Genomic DNA, 23175 nt, shown 5'->3' with positions numbered 1-23175 from the left:
TGTTTGTTGGGGGCAATGCGCAGAGAAACTTTCAGCTTTTATGAAATAACGAAGGTCTGGCTCTCACAGGCGCTTTCTCCAAAAGTAATGACTGCTTCCCACAGTGCGTGATTTTGCGAATGCAAAAGCTAACCAGAAAGCGGAAATATGTTAAGGGGCATGAGACGGGTCTGCCCGCGAAAGCCTGCCATAAGCCTACTTTGTCGTATTAGTTTACAAATTGCGGAAAACCAAATTAAAGGCTTTCGCTGGCAGACCCGTCGCATCCACCATAAGGCGAAAGCACAAACTGTTTTTTTTTTTTTCCACACCGTGTATTGGACTACTTTGCGATTATTGTAGTTCTCCATTCCACTGTTTGCGGTATTAGCGTTTTGCTCTAAGAAAGTTATGAGCTACAAGCACAGACAGATTTACATTATTTTTATTTACTTTTATCAGTTGACATTATTTTTAGTAAGGCATAATTTTCTTATTATATTAGTAAGAAAATTAACTGAAGCAAAAATAAGTAAAAAACATGCACGTGTTTTTAAACACAGTCAGCACAGACTCATTTATTGTATTTTATTTAATTGCACACATTTCATTTTCGAACACGAAACTAGAAGTATTTAAAATAAATATATTTTCTATAAAATATTTTGGGATTTGAATTTAACCAACATCTTACTTAATAATTGAGATTATTAGGGATTTAATTTACCATTAGTATAATATTTATTATGATAAATTTATTGATAGGTATTTAGTGTACTTTCATTTGATTTTATTATTTATAGAATAGAATAGTTAAAATTATGTACATAGTTAAATTCATAATAATTAAATATCATTTCAATGTTTCTTATATTTTTCAATTAGCTATATCCCTTCAGTCTACAATTTAAGGGTCTTCTTTTTGAAAAGACCTCTAGATTTTTTTTAATTATAAAAATATAGATAAAGTTATTTATTTTATTGTATTTGAAAAATTACAGCTTTATAAACTAAATAGTCTTAAAATTATATAACTTAAAGCTAATAATAGGTTAATAAATTAATAAATGGACAAGCTGAGTACCTATTGAATCACAGTGTGAAGCAAACTAAATCTAGAACATTACGCAAACAACTTAATTAAACTTCGGCGTAAACCATTCATATTTCTATAAAACAAGTCTGTGCTGGATTCGCTATAGTAAATTGAATTTAGATAGCGAGTAGCGCGAACAATTGTACTAATTCTATTCGCAACCAAATTTTAGAGTATCCACATCTCTTTCTTACCAATGAATCAGTTATATGACAATTCTATAAAATAAACTTAATTCTAAATTAAAACTTTAAAAAAAAATTAAAGAAAATTAAATCTAAAACCTCATCCAAACCACCACAGCGAGGCCACTGTACCTAAGATGTTGGCAGCATTACCCCTTTTGATGGCCAAACTAATTCTTTGCCCAAAGTAGCCGCCAGCTCTCGGGTCCTCGGTTAACTCGATAACCGTTTTCGAAATTTCTTCAAAAAGAGCTCGTCTCCACGCCAAAAAGGCACAAATATGATGCTGCCATCGAGTTTTTTATATTTGCGCCTCTTAGTGGCCCGTTCAGCGCTGGTGGCCGCTGCACCAGCCACAGAGGTCGCCTGAATGTGGGATGCATTTAATTCAACACTGACGACTGTCGTGACCTTAGGTGTCAGTTTTGAGCATAATGTTTTTGTTTTGTAGAGTAGCACTTAGCTTTAGTCTTTAATTAAAGTGAATTTTCCGTCCTTTTTAGCAATATTTAAAAGAAAAAGATGCATATACTCTGAAAAACTATCATTATAACTTAAAAGAACTATCATTTTAACTACTAGCCGATGCCCGCGACTTCGCTCGCGTGGATTTAGGTTTTTTGAAATCCCGTGGGAACTCTTTGATTTTCCGGGATAAATAGTAGCCTATGTGCTAATCCGGGATACTATCTATCTCCATTACAAATTTCAACCAAGTCCGTCTAGTAGTTTTAGCGTGAAGAAGTAACAAACATACACACACACATACACACATACAAACTTTCGCCTTTATAATATTAGTGTGAAGAAAACTATGAAAATCAGTGTTGATGCCAATAAAGGATTATCTAATATTATGTATTTTTTTTTAACAGCTTTCAATTACGAAATCTCAAAAACGCGTCGGGGGAAAGAACTTTTGGTGTACGAAGGTTACACGTATACGTCCAAGTCGGATCGAAAGTATTGGTACTGTTCGAACGGTTACTGCAAAGCCAAGGTTCATATGGACAAGACAGGCAGAATTATATTCTGTTTTACTATGCACAATCATGCTGCGCCGAAGTTGCATAGATTAGCGAATGGGACTTTAATTCGATTGCAATAAGTTATATCTATTGTAATTCGATGTGCGACGGTAAACGCCGTATACAACTAGTGTTTTAACATTTGCATGTATTGTAGTACGGAATTTACATCACGAATTTTTTTATGCATGCGTTATGAAAGAAGGCGTTTATAGTGCAATTGGTAAACAAATAAATGTTGTGAAACTAATTTCGTGCCACTAATTTCGTAATGTAAATTCCGCTTAATACGCTGATTAAACGTTCTAGCTATACGGTATTTTCTCATGGGGTGTGAAATCGAAGATGCTCTACCGAGGAATAATCACAACACGCAATTTCAAATAATGACATCACTCTATTATTGAGTACTTTTTGAGTTTAAATGTATGGGTACCTAGTTACTTAGTCTGCGATAAGTAGGTTAGTAACATCAGAGTGAACTAGAGTGAGGAAACTCTCGGTTTGATCCTGAATCGATATCTGTCAAATATTAGGCTAGGTGTGACGTGAAATCAAAGATACCTAGTCGTTTCATACCCTACCTAGTGTCAAATGTAGATAAGATTTGACGCCTGCCAGTGTAGGTAAAGCCTCGACGTTTTGTTACAAGTATCCTAACTGTCGTAAACTGTGGTAACACGCACCGTGAGACCTTTATACGATGGCAGAGTCACTTTTCTTTTATAAAAGTTATCAATGATTTATTTTTCAATCGTTTAATAATGTTTAATGAAGAATTTTCAACAGCTTTTGTATTGTTAATCTGTCAAAAAATCTTTATCCTATAGTTAGAAACGTGGGGATCGAAAAATCAACCCTTGATATTTAATTTTAATATCATTTTTATCATCTATTAGTATCTGTATCTTTATAAACGAGATACCTACTAATAAACTTTTCAACTTTAATTTAGATTCTTTCTTAACTTATTATTAAATATTAAAATGCTTTTTGAATCGATGATCAACGAAGAACGTTCATCGAAGTAAAATAATTTAAATAAAAGTGCATAAAATGTTATTGTTTTTTTATTTATTTTCATTTAGTTTGGTTAAATAATATTGCTTGAAATAATATTGATGATAATTGATAATATAAAAAGCATGTTTATTTCAGATCTAGAATACAAATTGTTTCCATCGAAGCGTAGCAATAAGAAGTTATTACTATTTCGCGGGCACACGTTTTCTCAAAACCGTACTTCGAGAAATTGGTACTGTTCCAAACAGCATTCAGAGTGCAAGGCAAAGATTCATATGGATGAGAACTGGAAAATTATTAGATTCCGGGCAGACCATAATCATGAGCCACCCAATTTGTTTGTCACCGATTCTGGAGAGTACTTCAATATCTGAGGACATAACACATAGCACACGTAAACGCATGCCCTTAACCCTTCCGTTGTACTTAACTAGTTTGACAGTTTAGTGATCGCAGTCACCTCTTAGCTAACAGCTCTCATTAATAGAACGTCTTTGCTGGGTTAAGTGTTCCAAACACGTTGACATTCCTCATTAAACTATTGAAAGAATGAACTACTGTTTATTAGATCCTAATGTGGAAAATAAGTAAAGTAATTTATTGACAATTTTAAGGAGTTTAAAATCTACTAACTACGAACGCAACGATCATATTATTATTTGTATGATTTTTAACTTAAGTTAAATAAAACTGATTGTTTATAAATATAATATCTGGTTGTAATTTTTTTTTAATTCCTGCTGTGAAGGGCTGTTTTTGTAGTTCTAAACCTTAATGATAATATTTGTTGTAAAGTAAGAAAATAATAATTTGTAAATACTATTTCCAGATCTTTTGAATAAAAATCTAAAAGTATTTTCTAAAAATACGATTGCGCCAATGAAAAAAGAGTTTATGGAAAGATTGGATAAGTTAATTAATCGTAAGAAAAGCAACAGCATCAACTATATAAACCAAACTAGATACCAGGACTTTATAGAAGAGGTGAAAGTACTCAAAAATAAGAGGTCCAAAGGATTCGAGGATTATAAAACACTAGCGAACTACGATGTTTTAGAAGTTAATGGAAAAAATAGACTAATTAAGCCGAAAGACGAATTAAATAATATAAAATTTTATATACCAACAGATGAATTATTCGGTACTATACATACGATGCACATTTTATATGCTCATGCGGATTTAGATGCATTAGAGGCACATATCAAAAGTAAATATTGTAATGTATCTAAAGAGGTTATAAAAATGTATCTCTCATGTTGTCAGACTTGTAATAAAAAGAGTAGTGAAGTTGAATAAAGTAATACGTTTTAAAAACAAGGAAAATAAAGATGTTTTATGCTAACAATTTATACATACTATCTATTGGTATAGAATATACCGTCGAATAATTTCTTGTTGCAACAATTTACGAGCTTTATGATTTTTTAGTTTTGTTTTAATGAGTGGAATATTTATTATCATGTAAATGGATTAATTAATAAATGTACAGTAATAGATTTAGTTTGGTATTAGATTGAATATTATTTTGGAGGCCTTATCGACGTACAGGGATCTCTTTCAGGGCTTCCAGGCGACCGGACGTCATAGCCAAGTATACATATTAAGCAATGAGTGATTTATAAAAGTGGACTATTTATCACAATTTTTATCAATAGGTATCCTGTTTTATTTCTCGCTGAGTTTTTTTAAATAAATGAGTTATTGAATTGTGCGTGTTTTACTTAATAGGAGTTTAATGGTAGTGCGCTCCAAACAAGCGTAGTTTAGCTCTTATTAGAATGCTTACCAATTATTAAACTCAATGAAGTTTTGTATATTATGTATGTAGTTTTTTTCTTACAACAATTTTTTATTTCTCAGTTAAGTTCATGATCTCACGCGACGGTGAGAAATTGATGAAGTTCGGCGATTTCACCTTCACACGAGAAATACTTGTGAGCTCGGGAGATAAATGGTGCTGGTCCTGTTACACTCACAACAGTTACGGCTGTCAAGCTAAGGTTTACACGGACCGAAACAAATTGGTCTACGCGAAGAATTCACACAATCATCTGCCTACTGAATTTTTTGTATGACACTGGATATTCAGTTTTTGGCAATGTTTACGATAGTGGCCTGCGATGCAACAGTTACAACACACTGTACAATACGATGCACAGAAACGTCGAGTATTTAATATAGTGATAAAAATAATTTCACGTATAGGTTTTGTTGGTGTTTGTTAACACATGGTTGCGTTTTGAATATTATTTAAATCTAGAGAGCACATAGTAAGAATTTATATGACAGACTAAGTATTTAATAATTTATTTGGTACCCAGAGATTTGTTAACTTTCGTTGGTCAGCTTATGCCGAGAACCTTAGCCGATCAAGTAAATGAGTAATTGATTTATTTGTGTCAAAGCTTAACAGCCATTACGCACATTATAGTCAGGGACTGAAATTAACCGCAAATATAACTGTCTTGCAATTCTAACGGAACTTCTGTGTATTTCTCGATACTTTTTCTCGATTGTAAATTATTTTAGGTTATTATTACAAAAGACTGTTTTATATGAAAAAGATATTGGTAAAGGTGCTAAATATGTGATAGAAGTGATCTCTTATATGAATCTCTTGCCTTATTTTGTAGTAAGTAAATATTAGAGTACAAAGTAGTGGCGTAATCGTTTTGTTTTCAGTATTATAGCATTAAATAGTGTTTCTACTGTTTACATAATTTTAGATATAATTTTATGTACTAACGATAATTTATAGGTTAATCTTCACATATCACGATTCTTATTTAATTGTTTTATAGCACACTCAGTAGGTAAATGATATTTAAAAAGCCTATGAAGGTATTCCTCTATATTTTTGTAGCACTATTTATTAAATTTCTAAATAAACTTTTGATAAATTCTTGATTTTGTTATATTTCATATATTGGTCTATATTTTTCATTCACTTTACGATGCCATATAAAGCCGATTGCATATCAACTTTTTACTCACGCCAAACGCACATTTTCCATTGACAAAGTGAATGATTTCATCAGGTCGTGCCGAAATCAACGTATTTATTAGTAAGTTTTTTATCATTATCACGTTATCGGATGCGTAACTGAAAACGCATCTTATTACGCAGATGACAAAATATTTAAAAATGATGTTATTCACAGTAAGATGGTACAAATGATGTTATTTAGAAATGTAATATTTGTTCTATCTTTTGCTAAACTATTCTTGAATATTCAGAAATGAAAAATGCGTTGCTATTAACCTATCCTAGTAACCTTCCTAATTTTTTTCCTCCCCCTTATTTTTGAATTGCTTTTTCTCGCGACTCCCAAAATTCTGTTACCTTCTGCGATTATCATAGTGGGGTCTAATTAGAGAGAACCAAGTGGTTTGGGCTGTACGTTGAAATGTCAGTCAGTCATTTTCTCCTTGTTTTTTCACAGAAGTAGCCGTTATCATGCAGTCGAGGCGAGGCAAGCCGCTGATCATGTACAACAAGTACACATACTGTATGCACTCCAGTATTAGCTATGGCAGAACTCGGTGGGTGTGCTCCACTCACTCGTACAGGCGCTGCACCGCCGTGGTCATCACTAGTGGAAACATCATCGAGCAAGTGAAGGGGTTCCATAACCACGCTTCTTCAGACCTATTGATTAATAAACTGCCGTAATCCCATTGCTGTAAGTCATGATTTGCTGGTGCAGCTGCAAACTGTTAGCTCGTATCTACTCCTGTGTACAGGACAGGCCGGTGCGGGACGATATCGATTGGTGCGGGTAACATAGCCCTATATTATCTTACTAGCTGATGCCCGCAGCTTCGCCCGCGTGGATTTAGGGTCTGAAATCCCGTGGGAAAGTTGTCACAAAGTTCCTCTATCGATTAAAAAAAAAATTACGCAAATCGGTTCAGAAATCTCGGAGATTTCGGTGTACATAGGAAGAAAAACACAACTCCCTTTTTGAAAGTCAGTTAAAAAAGTAGCCTATTTTACTCCCTGATCAATCCTCTACTTGTCTGTGAAAACCCCGTCAAAATCGGTCCAGCCGTTCCGAAGATTAGCCTTTTCAAACAGACAGACAGACAGACAGACAGACAGACAGACAGACAGACAGACAAAAATTTTAAAAACGTGTGATTCAGTGTTGGTATCGTTCAAATAACCATTTGAGCTTAATATGAGGTAGTTATTTCGAAATTACAGACAGACACTCCAATTTTATTTATTAGTATAGATAAGCTCTCACATAAAGGGACAGGTAATAGGTATTAACATAAGGCTATTTTACCCGCACCACTGTACCGACCAGCACCGACCCGTCGGTACAGGAAACCTGCTTCTTTATGCAAACAGCCTAAGGTAGCATAGCAATACAAAATATAGTTTTTAATTAACAACGCCAGCTATCCGCCGCCTTTGTGCCCGGGTCTAAAGAAGCTAACAAACCTTTAAAAGGCCTTTCTAGTCAAATCTATATTTGTATAATACTATAACTGGGAGATTTCTGTACATATTTCTGTTCAAATTCACCGTGAAATATGTATTATTGATTGTTTTCCCGCAGCGAAATGATTTTGTCTTAACTTTTTTTATGCATCGCTTGTACTACACAAGCGATGAGTAAATAAATAGCAGATTTACAAATTGTGAAAAGCAAAACTCGAAAGCGACCTTGGACCTATAGTAATACCTCGCGATAGCTTCGCGGCCGGCCGTGCGTACAAGCTAGTTTACACCGTATGACTACGTACGAGAGCTTATTTTGCTCTAAACATTTCCATTTAGTCGGCTGCGCACGTTGTTCGAGTAGTATCTACGTAAAGCGGAATTTAATGGCATGAAATTAGTTTCACGACATTAATTTCATTATCAATTGCACGTGTAAACGTCCAATTTCGTTTCGTGCAATTGATAAAATGAAATTAATGTCGTAAAACTAAATTGGTGCCACTAATTTCGTAATGTAAATTTCGCTTAACCTACGTTAGTCTAGTGAATTACTATTGTTTCTCACGCTTTAGAGTTAATGAATATTTTTTTTGATTACTTATTTCAAACAAAAATATTTTTGTCACTCGAAACGTGATGCCATTTATGGAGGGGTTTAATGCTAAGGGCTTCTTGATTATTATTGATAAAATATTATATATTAATAAATTAAGATTGACATAAATACCATTGTTTCTCTACGGCCAAAATTTTTAATGCCTATATAGCCTATAGCTATACACTATCATATACTTGAGATATAGCAGAACTCGGTGGGTGCCCTACTCACTCCCATACGTGCTGCACTGCAATAATTTTTATCACTGGCGGAGACCTCCTTGAACTAGTGAAAGAGGGCATTTCTTAGAAATACATACTAAGTATTTATTAAATATCCTTTACCGTAGAGAGAGTATTTCTTAGATAGACAAGTCTTTTTTGCTTTTCCATTCCTTTGATATAAAAAAAGGTACGTAAGTATTCTTAAGAATGATGCTAAACTACTGATGATAATGTTTTGGAATAGTTTTTTTTAATAAAGGTTGCCCAACTTTGTTTGCAAGAATTTAAAAAAAAATTGCTTCAATTGAAATTGGGGGACAAGTTTTAAATGAGGTTACTGCCCGGCTAGCATGAGCAGTAGATAAAAATTATATCCCCCGATTATATCCACTGATGTCATAGAAATCAGTGGATATAATCGGGGATATAATTTTTATCTACTGCCCATGCTAGCCGGGCTGGATCATAATATAAATGAGGGTCATTGGAACATTCTACAACATGACGTTTTCTATTATTGTTCTAATGTTTTGTTTATAGTTTCAGTTTCATACTTATTGTCAAAAAACGGACGGCCGATGATGATCGTCAACGGCTACAAGTACTCGCTGCACTACGTACGTAACGCCAGGGAGCGGTGGCAGTGCAGCAGGCGGAGCTCCTTCGGCTGTAAGGCTGTTATACACACGCTGGCTGGTGTCACTATCAATTGTAATATTAAGCATAATCACGATCCGTAGAAGAGATTTTGTAAATAATGTGTGATTTTATTATTTAATAATGCAAATCGAGTATTAAAAAACAGAACTTGGCTATGATACACGCGTTTGAGCTAGGGGTTTTTTAGGGATCCGTACTTCAAAAGGAAAAACGGTGAAATCTTGTTTACCTTAGATTCATTATGACACTGGATGGAGCTATGATCTACAGTTTATTTTATCACTAGAGGATGCCCGAGGCTTCGCCCGCCTGGATTTCGGTTTTTTAAATCCCGCAGGAACTCTTTGATTTTCCGGGATAAAAAGTAGCCTATGTCCTTCCCCGGGATGTAGCCCATGTCTGTACCAAATTTCATCAAAATCGGTTCAGCGGTTGGGCCGTGAAAACGTAGCAGACAGACAGACACACTTTCGCATTTATAATATTATAGTATATAGTATGGATTAACAACTACGATTTTTATTCCGAAAATCGTTAAACATTAAAGATTTAGATGTTATCAGTATGATTATAATGTTAATTTATTATAATGTATTGATAAAAATCAAGTAGCTCGCATTTTTCATACTAAAAAAACCAGCATGAACTAGGAAACCACACCATCTTATTCCTATAGGCATTAAGTTTAATTTTTGCCACATTACGAAATTTGTACAATTATATAATAGAATTTCACAATTAATTAATAGATACTTATATCATTTGTTTTTTATGAAATTAAAAAACCCTAGCTTAATTGCAATCAATTACGTCATGACATCGCAACATAGTTTCGATTATAGGGTCAAACAGGGACAGGGTTAGTAAAATATTAAAAATAATTTATTTTATTACATACATAGTTTGAAAGGTCATGGAGAGCATGTATCCTTTAATTTGGACTTTTTTTAGAATAATTTTTATACCTATAGATACGACTAAAATTAAAAAAAAAAATTGAATTTTTTGTTTTATTATTAATAAAAATTGTACAATTTACATACATGTCTTTATATATTTAGTACATCCCTTATCGCTGTCATGAGGTTGCTGGAGATTTATTGTAACCCTAATATTTATAAGGAATGTTCCACATCTGTTAAACCCTAATCGCACTGGCCCAAAGGTGTATGGTCCTATATTCATTTCCTTGGATGCATCATCATAATATTAATATTTATGTTGTACGATAAAGTACTGTACAATCATCATCGTCATCAACCCATGGCTGGGCCACTACCGAGAACGGGTCTCCTCTGGGTTTAAGCCATAGAATAGACCATCACGCCGGCTAAGTACGGATTGACAGACTTTACCTACACACCTACGGCCCAAATCCGGCTCATTCGGAAAGCCCTGTGCTCAGTAGTGAACCGGCGCTGGGTTGATAATTATTATGATAATGACTTTGTTTTTATTTAATTTTTTATTTGTACCAGAAAGTTGTAAAAATAAAGAGAATAAGAAAGAAAAGTGGACAGGGAAGCACTTATCTCTATTATAATATATCTTAGAGGATGCCCGCGACTTCGTCCGCGTGGATATAGATTTTTGAAAATCCCGTGGGAACTGTTTGGTTTTCCGGGATAAAAAGTTGTCTATGTCAATAACATCGACGCAAACTACCTCGGTACCTTTCATACAAATCGGTTGAGCGGATGGGTCCTTAGGAATCCCGTGGGAACTCTTTGATTTTCTGGGATAAAAAGTAGCCATGTCCGTCCCCGGGATATAAGCTAACTCTGTACCAAATACGTCAGAATCGGTTAAACTGTTGGGCCGTGAAAAGGTAGCAGACAGACAGGCACACTTTCGCATTTATATTATTAGTATGGATAGTATGGATTTATGTTATTTTTCAGATATGTTAAATTACATGAAAAGATCAACGTGTCCTGTGTGTGGCGACGTTATCTCTGGGACCCATTATGGCATACTGACATGTGAATCATGCAAGCTGTTCTTCAAGCGGACGGTACAGACGAACAAACAGACTGAATACATCTGCAAAAAATTCAGTTTGGTACGCAACGTTATATGTCCTATAAATATAGATACTAGGTCTTATTGTCGCCATTGTAGGTTCAATAAGTGTCTTCATATGGGTATGCAGCCTTTAATGGTCAGGAAACAACGAGGTATTGCGAAGAACTTATAGCTAGTTTTGTTTCTAAGAATTCGTTTTTGATACATTGCATACATAGGGTGTAATTAGAAAGCTAGCGAAAACTTAGCGCTATTATCATACTAGCTAAATACAATCCGATACCAATAACCATTTGCCTTATATTTGTAGATTTAGTATTTTTCACACCTGCAATGTATAGCGTGCAAAACTCGGCGTCAATTCCACAGCTACGACGCGGCATCGACTCTGCTTCACCTATCTACGTAACGTTTGTTGATCTCTAGCGTCAGTCAGATGTTTTATTTGCAATACATTGCGAACTTTAAAAATACAGGATTAAAAAACGCGTTTTTTTTGTGGTATCTTATCAGTACTAGACCTGTCTTCGTTTTTGCTACCGTTCTAATTACAGCCTGTATTAACCCGACCGCGGGATGAGTTCTTTGTACTTAGAACAAGAAATATGCTCATGTAATTGTTTATATCAGAAAGTTTTTTTTAACTGATATTTTAAGTGCGTAAGTGGTGCAAAACCGCCCCTGTTATTATTTGAATTGGATTATATCTGTTGGTTCATCGATTCTTTCATATTAATATTAAATGCTGGAAAACAATCATTAAAATTGCACGATGTATATTAACTTTAGTATCAAATATATAAATAATAATTAATTTATGTACAAAATATTAACCATTCCTTCATATTATCATATTTAATTTAGCAAAATTGTTAGCGTGACGAACAATAAAGTGCATTTTACTTAATTTGCAATTAATTTAATATAAGATTGTTATTTTATAGATAAAAAGTCGAAGCGTAACAAAAAGACAAAGTGTCCTGTTTGCGGTGACGTGGTCTCTGGCAGTCACTACGGCATTCTGACATGCGAGTCATGCAAGCTGTTCTTCAAACGGACCATACAAATGAATAAACAGATTGAATACGTCTGCACCAAATTCAGCTCAACATACGACGATGTGTGCCCTATAAATATGGAAACTAGGTCTTATTGTCGACATTGCAGGTTCAATAAATGTATCGACATGGGAATGCAGCCGTTTATGGTCAGGAAAACTTCGGCTCCGCAATTTTCCAAATTCATCAAGTTTAAGTGATAAAATATTTGTACTTTTTTTTTTCTTAGAGCAATTTTTTTGATGACACATTTGTGTAGACTCCAACTGAAGTGTGAGCGAGCGTAGTGTTACGCAGTTTACAATTTTTTTATAATTATTCTACATTTCGTTCACACCAAACCGACAATACGCTATTACGATTCTAATACGTAGTCTTTGGCGCTCGGTGGCTGATTATTATTATTATTACGCTACGCCATTACGCATAGCGGGTGCAGATTGGTTGCGTACAGTCAAAGGCCGTAAGTTGTTTAGCACCTTATATTCGCGTGGCACGGTTATGCACATGCGTTAGGTGTGTGTGGCGTGTTTACAGAAAAAGGTCATAAGTGCGACAGGTTTTTGATGCAATAGTTTCGCGGTATTGCTACTCGAATTCGAGTTCGAGATTCGCTCGAGGGCGACCGTACATAAATAAAGCGTATTGTCAGCATAGAGTGAACGAAAATTGCAATCTGACTTCACATTCACACTGAGGGCGGACGCTACTGTGTGTCTGGTCACAGTTGGTGGCTAACATTAAGTCAGGTGTCAACGCTAATAGTCCGGGAGCCACCAATCCTGAAAGCTCCGTGACACGGATTCTAATATTTTTAATAAAAAATAAAAGTTCACGTTTAGACGAACAAGATTTGCTTGGTCGGCGTGGATTTGATTTGCCGGAAATATTTTAATTAAATTTTTTATTATTAAATTTTCTATAATTTTTTTCCGTCATCACGGATTTTGATCAAACTTATATAGAATTTTGTGAAATATTATATTTAACAAAAAAATATCCGGCCGACCAATGATTTTTAGCCGGAAAGGTCACGGATACCTATTTCAATGGTGTGATAAGGGGTAAAATTTATCCATTATCACGGAAACCTTTTTTTTTTTTTTTAATTCATGCGTTTGAATGTAAAATTTATTATTATCTTGGTATGCGTGCTCACAAACTGCCGAAAGTATCGCGCATACCAAATTTTAACTCTCCGCTTTTTAACGGTTTCTATATTTCTGTAAAGAGTGAGTAAGGCAGATTTTTGGTTTAAGTTGAAACCTTGCATGAGTTCGTCCCTTTCTATTCTCTACGAATTTAACATTTACCTGCCTCAAAGATACACAATACCGTAAAGTGAGGTTGTTTTACGACAGGGCTGCATAGTGTTAACTCTCTTACTCCGGTTTCTTTTCAAGTCCATAAGACTGCTCCAAGAGTAAGTGAGATAAGAGTAACATCGAATTTATGTTAAAATTTCATAGGTCTTTCTCTCTTACTCCGAAAAGGTCACAGCATACCTACGTTGCCCTACAGCATTTTGGGGGTTCAGATCATTTCGACATTTCAGTCTGCTGTTTTCCTAGCTGTCAAAAGTGTCGTTATTTTGTATAGCTTACTACGCATCAGCATTCTAAATATATTTATTAATTTAACAAAATTCACTGTTGAATATTTACAAAAAAACATTTTTTTTGGATTTATAATTATTTTAAAATTGTCAAACCGTCTAATATTTGTACATCTTTTGATATTTTAATATGATAATGATGTAGATGATTATTGATTAATAAACTTGAATTGAACATATTTTTTGTATCAACCTTTATTTATTGTATAATCAACCCAAATAAAAATTTTCCTGAATTTCCTCTTTTCCATATTAATTTGTATAATAAATAGTTAAAAACTTAAGGAAGAGACCGAGGTAGAAGAAAGACTCTAAAAGAAATGTCATCAAGTAAGTAAAATCTATAACAGTATGATCCTCATTCACACAATAAAATTTGGTATGCGCGATACTTTCGGCAGTTTGTGAGCACGCATACCAAGATAATTATAAATTTTACATTCAAACGCATGAATTAAAAAAAAAAAAAGGTTTCCGTGATAATGGATAAATTTTACCCCTTATCACACCATTGAAATAGGTATGCGTGACCTTTCCGGCTAAAAATCATTGGTCGGCCGGATATTTTTTTGTTAAATATAATATTTCACAAAATTCTATATAAGTTTCATCAAAATCCGTGATGACGGAAAAAATTATGGAAAATTTAATAATAAAAAATTTAATTAAAATATTTCCGGCAAATCAAATCCACGCCGACCAAGCAAATCTTGTTCGTCTAAACGTGAAGTTTTATTTTTTATTAAAAATATTAGAATCCGTGATCACGGAGCTTTAAGGATTGGTGGCTCCTCGCCTATAACTAATAGGGTTGGCCTTATTTGAAACAAATGTTTTAATCATGTTTTTTTTTATTTTATTTAAAAAAAAAACAGTGTAGGTATAGTATTTGTGAATAAAGGCTTTCGCCATTGTCATTTTAAACACGTTTTAAACAAAATATAATATTTTTTGTCCAACTCTGCTCACTAAATATCGTCTGCAAACAATTTGAGCAGGTATCAAATCAAAAATATAATTAGGTTTTTTGTCCTTGTTAAAATATTATTTACTTAGTTGTATTTATATCTAAGTGCAATGAAACTGCAAAGAAATGCTAGTATATACTACTGTCATGATCTAGGATAATTTTAAACATGATTAAGAATTAATAAAGTTGGGCTCACTGTAGTTTTGGTAATAGATAGATTTTACATTTTTCTACTTTTTACGAAAAACTATTTAGGTTGCTAATGAAAACATTACCTACTCATGAAAATGTTATTAAACAGTTCATAGAATTAAGTGACTATAATAATTATAGGCACGAAGTCAAAAATATAAGATGATTTAAATTAATCATGTATACGTTTAAATTATTGTCTGTGGTAATTAATTATTATATAATAATAAATTATTTCCCATAAATTTATTTCTTCATTAAAACTAGTGAGTTTTAATGAAGAAATAAATTGATAACGAAAACTCAGGTTTATTATCTGTTTTAAAATCGTAGTGCTAGGGTAGGTATTTCAAAAGTATGTTGAAAAATAGCACTGCCAGCCCTGATGCTTTTGCATCAGGGCCTTTACTAATAAAAGACTACCATACACATCTAATGCCTATATGACAAGTGTCTATAAAGCCTGTGCCAGACTGTTGTAAACAAGCATTCCACAGGGGTCACCTTGGTGGGACGCTTATGGAACTCAATGTTGGTGTTTTCGTCCACACTGGTTTACAACATGACTCCCACCTCAGTGTGTTGTCGACTCTATGTTTGGAAGCACGCATTGCGATATTGCTCCTTACCTATCTAAACTTTAAAAAGTTGGCGTAGCATTAGCACTTGTGTGCGCAAATGAGGAGAAAAAATAAAAAAATAAAAGAATATGGAAGAAGCGTTGGCTTTTATTTGACCCGTGTCCTTATATGTTTCGGAAGATAGGTCCCAAAGACAGGGAAGGTCCCTGTAGAGTTCAATGAATTCGCTGATAACTTCTTTTTCCCACGTAGACGCCATTTTTGTATATAGATACGTGCGCACGCAACGGTTGCGCTGGCAACTGTACTTGCGTGGTTTACAACAAGCGTTTACACTGTGGAATACGTGTTTACAACGGCGGCATAGACGTTACTAACATATAGGTACTAATAATAATTGTAGAGTAAATATTGGATAGAATCAGGCGTTACTTTGCGGAAGTTCATGTTTATCAAGAAACAGTTTGCAGTATTGTCAAGTAGACTTGACAATACAGCATTGTAAAGTCGAAATCTCCTGAGGATGCTCCGGTGTCGGGGCGAAACGTGCGTCGAGAGTAGTGGAAAAGTCTTGTGTGGTGGTGCATGTGAATGGTGGTGGCAGTGCTTGCTTGGGAACTTGGCTTTATTGCTTGGTTGGGGAGGTAAGCGGTGCTTAGCTTGTAACTGCATGTTTGACCATACAGATTTTTTCTGTTGGCGGATTATAGCAAAATAATTTTTAACTGTTTCTTGCTAAATTGTAGAGTATTTTTTTAAATTATTGTTAGTAAGGGCCTAAGTAGATATCCTATACGTTGTACTGTGGTTATATTTGTGCATTTATTTACTTAAAAGGATTTATTTCATAATTTTTTAAAATTAATAAAAGTATAGTGAATATAAAGTATTTGATGACTATGAATATTAATAATGGTTTTGAGAATTAGCGAAAATATTTTGATTTATAATACATAGAATTATTGTTAAATAAAATATAAGATACACTTTATTTTAGGAATTTAGGTTAAACCTATAAATAAATAGTATGATTAAATATCTTGTTTTTTTATATTTATAAAATAAATGTACTTATTCGAAATAGGTTAATTTACAGGTTGGCTTGAGCCTCGCATTTAAATATTCTTCTTTATTTTTATTTACACCCATTTATTTTACACTATTTATTAACTTCAATGCATAACCAATATTTAAAGCGTTCCTGCGCCAGATCTCTGGTCGTGTCAGATTTCAGTATGCATCATCACCTACCACCAAGTGAGATTGCAGTCAAGGGCTAACTTGTATCTGAATGAAAAAAAAAGCGAGAGAGCCATTTTGTGCGTGTTTATTTATGATATAAAAGCCTCAATCAAAACGGTTATAGGAGCGGACTGAAATCCTAAAGGTCGGCAGTTCAAACTCCACCCGTTGCACTATTGTCGTTCCCACCCCTAGCACAAGCTTTACGCTTAGTTGGAGGGGAAATAGGAATGATAGTCATGATTCAAATGGCTAATATTCTTCTTTTTTTTTAAAGAAAAAAATGTATACCATCAAAATAGGTAACACAATGTTTTTTTCTTACAGGTGGACTTGTACCACGCTACAGTTGGTCCCGTCAGGGGAACGCGATCATAATGCTCGGTGAATACAGATTCAAAAAGCGCTCCAAACACTTAAACCAAAAACAAGAGATACACTGGGTGTGCAACAAGTGCGATAAGGGGTGTAAAGCCAAGCTAACAACCCTCAACGACGCTATAATTAGAATAAACAATGTCCATAAACATGACGGCTCTAGGAGGGTTAAATGATGCTTGTTTGTGGTTAGGATTAATTGTTTAAGTGCTCTCATCACGAAAGTTAAACTGAATAATTCTAAGGGTGCCTTTCTATTAAAGCGGAAATGATCGGAGCGGGAATGGGTGTGCTTGACCAATTGGATTATTGGGAGTGACATGTGAATTACCTATTTTTAACTTTCGTGAAGCGAGCTGTAGGTACCTCTCTATTTATTTTTATTGATTGTATTGAATACTTGTGTTAAAATATCTTGAAATAATTTTATGACTTGTTAATTTTTTGTGTTATTTCTGCGTTATATTACTGAGAAAAGGGGCCTTATATCCATAACAAGTGTTTAATATTTAATAAATAAACTATTAAAATAAAATGTATTGTCACTTACCTACTGTTTCTTTATATCTATTGGTTACTTACTGTTACCTGAGTGAACTAGAGTGGGGGAATTCAGAGTAAGGGGATATTTCGAAGGATTAGGCTATGGTGACGTGAAGTCATAGAAAAATAGGGCTATAATAGGGCTACCTGCGTCAAATGTACTAACATTTGACGCCACCATTTGACGCCTGCCAGCGATGTCGACGACGCGCGACGTTTTGTTAGTTCCCTAAAGGTGCCCACGCACTCGAACTGAACTGCAGCTGAACTGCGCGTCGCGGCAGCGCCCCGCACGATATTCTCTCCAGCCGCGACGCGCATACCGCGTAGCGCGTCACTGCCGCGCGTCGCAGCTGGAGAGAATATCGTGCGGGCCGCTGCCGCGACGCGCAGTTCAGTTGCAGTTTAGTTCAAGTGCGTGGGCACATTTAACTGCCGTGAACTAAGCTGTTACTGTACTATAGGTAAATAAATTATTATTTTACAGTATATTATATATTTTTAGTTACAATAAGCTATAGCTCGTGTCTATGTACCTACTTGATGTAGGTAGGTGTACACTAGCGTGCGTGAAATAATAATTGTATAATGTCAAGAATTTTATCAATTTATGTAAGTTGTTCTGTTGTTGTAGAAATAGTAAGTCATTATTTTGTTGTACTTTAGATTTCTAATGGAGTTTATTATTTTTTGATAGAATATAAGCAGTAAAATAAAACGAATCTTTTTTAAATGATACGTGTATTCAAAACATATTATTTGACGTTACAGTGAACTTATAACTATACCTACTAAGAACCTGTTTCACAAGCGCCAGATAAACTTTACCTATATTTATTGATATTAATAAATTTGTCATTTTGACAGATTCCCAATGCAAAAACTGTCATTTTGTATTTATTAACAACTCAATTCATTATCAATTTTTTTTTTTTTTGGAGATGTCAAACAGACTCTAAGTAATTAAATAAGATCACATAAGTTATCTAAATCTGTCAGTGTTACTTCGAACATTGTACATTTTTACTTATACTACTATAAATATTTAAACTTAAACTATCATGTTGTACTTAAATTAAATTTTGCAAACTCGTCATACAAATAATGATTACTATTGAGGCTCTTTTAAATTTTAAGAAATTCCTGTTCATTCGTTTACGGTGTATGCAAGATGTTATGATCTGTACTCTAGAGTAGCATTTATCTGTGTAGATAAATAATAATTAATTGGTACCTTCAAGTCAAGAGTGAATAGACAACTTCTAGGCAAGCGCGCTCCATCTTAGGCTGCATCATCACTTGCTAGCAGGTCTGATTGCAGCCAAGCGCTAGTCTATATAATTTAAAAAAAAAAAAAAAATTATGTTAAGAAGTCATGAAGTTCTTAAAATAAGAAGGAGCCGTTATATTTACCTACATACTTATCAATGGTTATTAATGATATTTAATTTTTGGTTAGTATAAAAACTCTTCGTATCGCATATAAACTTATAGTATACATTAATATATAAATGTAGGTATAATTATGTAAATTGGTCACTTTTATGTAAGTAATAGTTAAGTAACTATTTATTTATGGCTTAGTGAACATGACATAACCAGACAGTACATAATTATTTCTGTAAATAAATTATTTCGACAGTAAAAAGTCCTATATAAGATTTATTTAAATTACGGTGCTTTATACAGTCAAATTATATAACATAATATATATAAATGGTTTTGTAAATTTGTTAGCACTGTGAACACATGTTAGTTATATAACTAGGTACCTAATACCTATATACAAATACTGTGAAAGCGTCAAAGTTATTCCTGAGTTAAGTTTATTTGGCGATAGAATAAATAATAATCGACCTGTAGTTATACAATATTATATTTATACTTAACACATAAGTACTAAGTAGTTATTTAAGTTAATAAAATGTTGATTTAATTAAGTTTGAGTTACGTAGAATATTATTCTCACATGCATGCAAAGACAATTGTATCCAGAATCCAAATTAACATTCCAAAAATTGTTAAGTTATGACGAAAGATTCAATAAATTTTATTTAATTAATCAATTGTTTTATTTAACTACTACGCCTTTCGCGTTTATGTCCTTGGTGATAAAAATTACATACCTACTGCTTAAACATGGTTTATGAAGGTCAAATGTATGACAGAAATATGATTAAGCCGTGTATAAGTAGTGTGTAAATTTTTATTATCAAGGGTCTTGGCTGAGCGCTCTTTGACTTTGATCAGACTGCATTAAAACATATATCGCAGGCATAAATCTGTCTCGTTGTTTAACTGATACATGTCTGAGCGCTATTTTATATTAGGGATATTTTACGGCCTTCGTGGCGCAGTGGTAAGTACTGTGGCCTTATTAGTGGGAGGTCCCGGGTTCGATTCCTGGCAGGGGTTTGGAATTTTATAATTGCTTAATTTCTGGTCTGGTCTGGTGGTAGGCTTCAGCCGTGGCTATCTACCTCCTTACCCAAAGCCATGCCGTTGAGCGATTAAGCGTTCCGGTACGATGCCGTGTAGAAACCAAAGGGTTTAATGAAAACTGCCGTACGCCTTCCAGGTTAGCCCGCTTCCATCTTAGGCTGCATCATCACTTACCACTAGGTGAGATTGCAGTCAAAGGCTAAATTGTATCTGAATAAAATAAAAATAAAAAAGCATAGGCACTGGCTCGACGTACACGCACCTTTGGGTAAAACGAGACCTACGAGCAAGCTTCAAAATACGGCCGTTGTAGAACCGTGATAGGATAATAAGGTTATATAATATGTGTTCAGAGTTATACGTTCTAAGCAATTAAATATCACTTGCTTTAACCGTGAAGGAAAACATTATGAGAAAACCTAAAGCCTGCGAGTTCTCTGGAAGGTTCTGAAGAATGTGTGAAGTCTACCAATCTGCACTTGGCCAGCGTGGCAGACTATGACCTAACCCCTTTTTACTATGATGGGAGACCCTTTCTTAGTAGTGGGCCGCCGAAAAGTTGATCGTGATGGGTTACATGAAAGCTTCATGATTATTATCTTAGTGAAGACGATCGTTTTGTCGAGGGCGACGAGTATAGATTTGCAGGCTTTGTAGCTCTGCTTTGTGCAACGTCATGTTTGCTTCCATCTGACGTCCTTACGAGAATCTAGCTAGATATTTTGTGGGCACGCAGCAATGCGAGTGTTCTCGCTCGCATGCTCTTTATCGCTAGACGCTAAAGTTTATCAATAGCTCCTACCTTTACCTACCTTTAATACCTTTGAACTAAAGCCACTTTTGTTACCTATAGGTATATGGGAACGTTTAGAACAAAAACACATTCAACAGCAGTTTAACAAACTTTATTGGTTTAATAAAATAAAGACACACCAAAAAACTATTTAACCCAAAAGCCTAACCTAATTGCTATGTCTAAAAGAATTGTGAAATAGAATAATTACTGAAAAATCTTAAACATGATCCCAATTTCCATAACATCTAAAAACTGTAAAGGTAAGTAAAATACGTGATTAGTAAGTAGATCTATTGATAGTTTTTAGGATTTCGTGCCCAAAGGTTGCCCTGGTCCCAAACAGGACCCTATGACTAAGCGTCCGCTGTCCGTCTAACATAGTCTGTCTGTCAGCGGACTGTATCTCATGAACCATAATAGGTAAAGAGTGACGGCCTCTCTGGTGCAGTGGTAAGCGCTGTGGTCTTATTAGTGGGAGGGCCCGGGTTCGATTCCCGACAGGAGTTTGGAGTTTTCCGGTCTGGTGGGAGGCTTCGGCCGTGGCTAGTTACCACCCTACCGGTAAAGGCGGGATTGAAAAATTAAATCTATAACGACACAAATTATAGCAACCCTGTATACTATCTATCAACGCGTCCGCCACCGAGATAATAAAATAACTACCTACTTAATACTAAGATGTACAACGAATTTAAGTTATTAGTAAATAAATATAAATATATACAATTAAAAGAGCATTTAACAGTAGCCTCTCGGTCACTCGCTGTATACAAACGTAGTATGGTTCTCGTTTGAGTGTTAACTAACCTAACTAGATGTCATTTTGTAGATGCGTTCTACAAACGTAGATACCTAAGGGTTGCATAGTACCTTACATACCATAATTAATTTCATGACGAAACTAATACTTATTTATATAGTAGCTGATGCCCCCGACTTCGTTTGCGTGGATTTAGGTTTTTGAAAATCCCATTGCATTGCAAAAGCATTGATTTTCCGAGATAAAAAGTAGCCTATTTTACTCTCCATCTTTTCAACTATTTCTATGCCAAAAATGAAGTCGATTGGTTGCTTAGTAAGGGCGTGAAGGAAGCACAAACAAACCAACATACACACTTTCGTAAAAATAAACCAGATAAAAATATTGCCAGATTTTCGTAAAAATAACTAATTTTAAAGTTACACGGGTTTAAAGATTTGTATGTGTTTTTAATTTGAAATTGTGTAACTTTGAAACTGAATATTTTAATGGAAAAGTTTTTAGTACGAATCTACAAAATTTATTGAGTTTGATTGGTTAGTTTTTAGTCAAACTACATTTGTTTGGGGTGTAACGAATAAACCCCTCTTAAGTGCAACCTATTGACGAAGTTTTAGCACGTCCCTTACCACCTGTATATACAATAACTCAATGATTATGAGGTTTCACATGAAGCACTTCATTCTCTATCATGACCGCCATTGATTTACAAGTTTTGCTGTGACGTACGCAACGCCACCAGGTCTTCAAGCCGGTGGAACGTCGCAATCCATACCGGTATTCTCCCATCAGAAGCATTTTGGTCCCACGCACCGTAGTTATTATCTTGTGCTCCTGGAAAACTGAAACAAAAAAACACTTTAAAGCATCATCTAAACCCGCGCTTCTAAAACGACTGCAAGCGGGAACGTCAGCCGCGCGGCGATCATTTCCTATGATATTTATTGGCGCCATGCACACCAACGCGACCACCACACCTGCACGTATAGATTCACGTCGTGGACGCTTCCACATCCCACGTTCATGATTCGTAGGTGTGGCCGTAGCTTTATTCTCTTTATTCCTAAAGGTATCTTATCATATTATATCTTAAGGTAAAGGTAGGTTATCTTTATATCTAAAGGTAGGTACGTAACTAAACCGAGCTCAGAAGCTCTAGTTTAACTCTTCAAATTTTGCCAATCAGTATGGCTTAGAAACTTGGGAAAACATCATTTAACATTTCCATAAAAAGTCTGGCAGATCAACTCACAATTAACGTTAACTTAAAAAGACATGTTGTTCTTACTATACTGATTTGCTCTTTTTTATTAAAAACCCAATG

General features: G+C 34.6%; 1 long non-coding RNA gene across 1 annotated transcript; it reads right to left on the bottom strand.

Moving 5' to 3' along the window:
- Positions 1-1801: 1801 nt before the first annotated feature.
- LOC123868979 lies at positions 1802-22486 on the bottom strand. The gene is made up of 3 exons (XR_006796779.1): positions 22114-22486; positions 20554-20557; positions 1802-1933 (listed from the first exon to the last, which is right to left on the bottom strand). It is a non-coding gene; the product is annotated as an uncharacterized LOC123868979 (long non-coding RNA).
- Positions 22487-23175: the final 689 nt, after the last annotated feature.

This window comes from Maniola jurtina, chromosome 10 (assembly GCF_905333055.1).
Source record: "Maniola jurtina chromosome 10, ilManJurt1.1, whole genome shotgun sequence".
In the NCBI taxonomy this organism is placed as follows: Eukaryota; Metazoa; Arthropoda; class Insecta; order Lepidoptera; family Nymphalidae; genus Maniola; species Maniola jurtina.
The sequence above is the reverse complement of the archived record's forward strand: the minus strand, read 5'-3'. Positions and strand labels throughout refer to the sequence as shown.